The sequence below is a fragment of the Mus musculus genome, chromosome 4 (genome assembly GCF_000001635.26).
Source record: "Mus musculus strain C57BL/6J chromosome 4, GRCm38.p6 C57BL/6J".
Taxonomy (NCBI): domain Eukaryota; kingdom Metazoa; phylum Chordata; class Mammalia; order Rodentia; family Muridae; genus Mus; species Mus musculus.
The window spans coordinates 40312918-40318895 of NC_000070.6; the positions used below are offsets into that span (position 1 = coordinate 40312918).

The window sequence follows — 5978 nt, forward strand, 5'->3', positions numbered from 1 at the left end:
TTCTTTCTTTCTTTCTTTCTTTCTTTCTTTCTTTCTTTCTTTCTTTCTTTTTTTCATATATATATATAACACAACATTGACCAGTGGAAGGTAAGTCTTACAGCTATACAACCCACCTGTTTTGTTGCTGGGACCAAACACCCAAGAAGCAACTTAAGGGAAGAAAGGTGTGCTTTGGGTTATGTTTAAGAAGAAGCAACCCATCATCCTAGGGAAGGCAGGGCAGGGTGGAGTCAGGTGACTAGTCACATTGTAGCACAAACAGGAAGTGGAATCAGGTGACTGGTCACACGCTAGTACAAACAGGAAGCAGAAGAAGAACCGGAAGTCGGGCTGGGCTGAGCCCCTCAAAGCCCATTAACAGGGAACTACTTCTCCACCGAGGCTCCATCCCCCTCAAGGCTTGCTTAGCTTTAGAGGGCTAGTCTTTGCTCATTATAGTAGGGAGCAGACAATCATGATGCTGGAGCCGTAGTTAAAAGCTTTACATCCTGATTCACAGGCGGCAGACAGAGAGACACTGGACCTGATGTGACTTTTGAAACCTTAGAGCCCACCCCCAGAGTCCCACCTTCTCCAACAAGACCACACTTCCTAATCTTTCCCAAACAGTTCTACTAACTGGGAGCTAAGCGTTTAAACATATGACCACCTGGGAGCCATTTTCATTCAAACCACCACCGTCCCCAGTTGAGAATCATGGGAGTTACACTGTGCTTGCTCTGAGTTTACCTCTAGGAAGACTGGCAGTTTTTCCATTAGGTTCTTGGAGCTCTAAGAGGCCTTAGAGAGAAGCTCTAGGACTCCACGGAGAGGTCCTGGGCCACCTGTCGTCATTCTTTCTTCTAGCCATCATGTCACCAAGCTGGTGTGAAGGCCCTGTGGATCCTCCAGGCCACCTCATGAACCTGTTCACCAGACATCACACCTAGAACAGCCATCCAGTTGAATCCTGCCCAAATGCTTTACCCATGAAATGGGTTTCACGAGGTCTATTAAAATAGTAATTTTATCTGTGATTGTTCTATAGCAATAGATAAATGAATCCCACAGCAAGAGAACTGTTAACTCACTTAAGAAAGCAAATGTCTTCAGGCCTGAATACTATTCCATTGTGTGTTTCAGTAGCTGCTCATCATTTGATGGGCATTTAGACTGAACAGCAGTGGACACTGTTAGCAGCACATCTCTCTGCAGTAGGACAGAGAGTGTGCTGGGTATATGCTTAAGAGCAATAGAGTTGGATCATGTGGTAGATGTATTTTTAGATTTTGTGAGAAACCTCCACATTAATTTCCATATGCACCCACTCCCACTAGCAGTAAATAATTCCCTGGCACCCACGCCGGCATTTATCATCATTTGTTTTTGTGATCTTAGCCATTCTGACTGGGGTAAAAAAAAAAAATCTAAAGTAGTTTTAATTTGCATTTTTCTGATAGCTAGAGATTTCAAAAAATTTAAAAATGTCTTTCAGCCATTTGTATTTCATCTTCTGAGAACTCTCTAGTTGCATGCTCCAGTTTTAAATCAGATTGTTTGTTTTCTTGATATTTATTTTTTCTTTGTAAATTTTTCATATTAACCCTTTGTCAAATATATATTGAGCAAAGACTTATACAAGGGAATATTATCCAGCCATTAAGGTAATTGTATCAAGCTGTAAACACGTAATCCAGACCCAGAAAGACAAATGTCACATCATTTCTCTCATTTGTAGATGTTATTTCTAAATCTTCAGATATGCATATTTCACTTGAAATGCCCTCACAGGTTAGAAAATTACCAAGGTCTCATGGGAAGTGGCTTTCAAGAGATAGGAAATAGAACACACTGATATAGAGACTGAAAAGAAATAATGAACAGAAACGGTTAAATTGAAGTGAAAGATGGAAGGGCAGAGTAGAGAAGGGAATTCGGGGAGGAATAAATAACACTAAAGACCTTAAAAAATCAGCTGGGCAGTGGTGGTGCACGCCTTTAATCCCAGCACTCGGGAGGCAGAGACAGGCAGATTTTTGAGTTCGAGGCCAGCCTGGTCTACAGAGTGAGTTACAGGACAGCCAGGACTACACAGAGAAGCCCTGTTTCGAAAAAACTGGAAAAAACAAAAACAAAAAAACAAACAAACAAAAAAAACAAAACCAAAAAAAAATCATATGGAAACCTACCTACTGCAGAGTATTGTAAAAGCTTCACACACACACACACACACACACACACACACACACACACACACACCGCATACCACACACACACATACTGCACACACACACACACACACACACACACACACACACACACATTCGGTTAAAACTGTAATCAAGGGACAATCTTCCTACTAGATACCAAAAGCAAACAAATTAAAGGCTCAGTGCCAGGAATGGATTTCTTCTTTTGGAGTTGTTAATCAGCGCTATCTCATAGATGCTTAAACATTACAGGCTATTGCCAGTGCTCTTGGTTACCCTCCATAATTTGATTTTGAGATCCCATGGCTGAGAACACCACATACTTCAGTCATGGAACATGTAGTTATCTATCTGGTAATGATCAGGTAGTTTCATCCTTACTGGCTAGCTCTCACAGTGCTGTAAGGTGAAATGCACACTGTCTTATGAGAAAAACAGGCATCAATCTTACTCAGGTGTGAACCCTGCAAGCTACACAAATAAGTGGCAAGAAATTCCTATTGGTGCAATAGTGGCCCGAATACCATAGGCATGACCAAATACTTCCTCATTGGATGCTCAAATCCCACAAGATGAAAGCCATGCTCAGCACCATTGTTGGGACCAAACACTTGTGGCTAGATAAGTCATAGATTCTAGAGAAGAGCCTGCCACTGTCATTTTGCTAAATAAACACAGTATTAAGTTGACTCCTAATGACTTATCATTATACCCACAGGTTCACACATATCTCAAACCTCATCGGAGAAATTTCTATTTGCAGTAGACAGTGATCAACGCAGATACTTGCAAATGGTCAAGGTACATAGAATAAAAGACTGTGCAGTGTTCAATTCTAACTGGGAGATCTATGTCACACTCCCCTGGAATGGTTTCAGAAGAGCATGGAAAGAATAGAAAGGGTAGAGGTAGTGGATGGCCACAAGGAAACAGTGTCTTCTGGAGACAGCAGGGCAGCTACACACATGAATTCACAGCTCTTATGACAGTATGCGCAAGACTTATACAAGTCCAAACCAGATCGAGTTCCACCATGGATGAGGGCAGAGTGTAAGCATGAATCCCCACCCCAGGTGAGGAGCTGTTGGCAATTGATAGTTGTTGGGAGAGGGAGAGACAGTTATTTTTTAAGAGTATATCCCTAATAAGTCATCTATGATCCAGTGGAAGGCTACACACCCAAGTATATGTGGGCAGCACAAATTGGACATGATAGGTGTTGAAAAGGGGGGGGGGCGCAAAGTTGGAAGAATAGGGAAGGGGAAGGGGTTCTGAGAGGAAGTGGGGAAGGAATTAATATCCTCAAGTTTGCAGATGTAATAAACATTAACAAAAGGAGAAAAATGACAAAAGACAGTATTGAATATAATTTATATATTTTACACATGATATAGATGTAAACCTCTAGCCTTGCTAACTCAGCAGCAGAGAACTGTCATCCTTATAGTTGAAAGCAATGTTGTATAACCTTTCTGGAAGGCAATTTGGCAATATGTATTCAAATAGAAAATATACAGACTCGCGATCCAGAAAGTTCACGTGTTCGTGTTCCTCCTTAGGAGAATCCAAGAAGGGCATGATGGTCTGGATGCGAAGATGCTTCCCTTCGTGTCTATAAAACAGAGAAGACCGTCAGTGCTCAGGAGTCAGGACTGCTGCTGTGTCCCTCAGTGACCCACTTAGAGGAGATACCTGGACAACGTCAGCCACCCTGGTCAGAGCATTCATCCTCTGGTCCTGAGATCCTCTCCTGCTTCCCCCGAGTCTTTCTCTGTGAACTTGTCTTTCTCTTTTCACGTTCTACTTTCATAAAGGAATAAAGATAGAATATTTAAATTTAAAAAAAAATCCCACAAAGATATAGTATTTAAAAGGAGCACTCAGCCTAACTCAAGTTCCATTTTTGGGTCTGAGTGACAAGAGCCCCCGTTTGCCTGGCTTGTCCTCTCTCTGTATATGTTGCTTCCTCTTGGGACCACACAGGAGCAGTGACTTTGTAGCAACTAGAATTTATATGGTAAGGATCCAGTGTCCAAGACATTTGCCTCTCAAATTATAAATATCTTTCTACATTCAAAGAGCTGTGTTTATGGAAATAATATCTATGGTTAAGCTTCTTAAACATCAATTTCATAATGCTTAGGAAACCCTGGCATTAACAGTATATATGAAGGTCCCTTCCTTCGCCAGCAGTTGAATCTATAGTATGCTGTTAACCCAAGTCTTCACTGACCTACCTCTGGCTTCTTGGTTTGGTTTCTCCTTGGGAGGGCACCAGCTCATGGGTGTCTTTTACCGCTATGTCTTATGTGCTTGTTTCTTTGTGTTATTCATTAAATAGTGACGAGACTATCACTACTATTAAGTAGGGAGACACTAGGCATAGCCAAGACATTGCCATGCCCTAGAAGTCTCTAGATTTCCAAGTATGTCAATATCTTCTCCAAATCTTTCTTCCTACGAATGAGCATGTTGCCATGGTAACAGCTGAGTATTGGTGTTAATAAGAAGTCTTGCAAGGAGGAAAATTCTTTTAATGTAAAGGTAGCACTGTGACTTATTTATTTAAATCAATTATTCATTCCCTTATTAAATGAGTTTTCAAGCTGCATTCAGAGTAGGATGACAATACCTGTTTTGAAAATAGCTGGGATATTAAGAGGGAGGGAGGGACCTGGGAGGGAAAGAGGAGGGGGAGGAAAAAGAGTGAGGGGAGGATCAGGTATGGGAGGAGACAGGGGAGAAGTACAGAGGGTCAGGAAATTGAATGGAGGTTTGTAGCAGCGGGGTATGGGGAACTGAGGGTAGCCACAAGAAAGTCCCAGATGCCAGGGAAGCAAGAGGTTCCCAGGATCCAACAGGAATGACTTTAGCTGAAATACCCAACAAAGGGGAGAGAGAACCTGTAGAGACCATATCCAGTGGATAGGCACAGCCCCCAGTTGAGGGATGTGGCCACCTACCCATCTCAAAAATTTTAACCCAGAATTGTTCCTGTCTAAAGGAAATGCAGGGACAAAAAATAAAACAGAGACTGAAGGAAAGGCCATCCAGAGACTGCCCCACCTAAGGATCCATCACACATGCAGACACCAAACCCAGACACTACTGCTGATGCCAAGGAGTGCTTACTGACAGGAGCCTGGTATAGCTGTCTCCCAAGAGGCCCTGCCAGAGCCTGACCAAAACAGAGGCAGATGCACACAGCCAACCATCGGACTGAGCCTGGGGATCCCAATGGAAGAGTTAGGAGAAGGACTAAAGGAGCTGAAGGGGTTTGTAACCCCATAGGAAGAACAACAATATCAACCAACCAGACCTCCCAGAGCTCCCAAGGACTAAACCACCAACCAAAGAGTACACGTGGAGGGACTCATGGCTCCAGCTGCATATGTAGCAGAGAATGGTCTTATCTGGCATCAATGGGAGGGGAGGTCCTTGGTACTGTGGAGGCTTGATGCTCCAGATTAGGGGGATGCTAGAGTGGTGAGGTAGGAGTGGGTGGGTGATGGAGCACCCTCATAGAAGCAGGGGAAAGGGGGAATGGGATGGGGGTTTTCAGAGGGGAAACCAGGACAACATTTGAAATGCAAACGAATAAAATATATTAAAAAAATAAAAAGAAAGGGAGGAAAAAGCAACTTTCCTAGATGATGCTAGAATCTTGGAAGCTAGATGGGCGGAGTCAACATGGAGGATCGTGACAAAAACAAGGGAACGTTCCAGTGATTTTTTTTTCCATTTTTTATTAGGTATTTAGCTCATTTACATTTCCAATGCTATACC

General features: G+C 42.7%; 1 long non-coding RNA gene across 1 annotated transcript; it reads left to right on the forward strand.

The window, feature by feature from the left end:
- Positions 1-314: 314 nt before the first annotated feature.
- 4930509K18Rik (RIKEN cDNA 4930509K18 gene) lies at positions 315-4802 on the forward strand. Its single transcript, NR_040663.1, has 3 exons — positions 315-990; positions 2911-2993; positions 3752-4802. It is a non-coding gene; the product is annotated as an RIKEN cDNA 4930509K18 gene (long non-coding RNA).
- The last annotated feature ends 1176 nt before the right edge of the window (positions 4803-5978 follow it).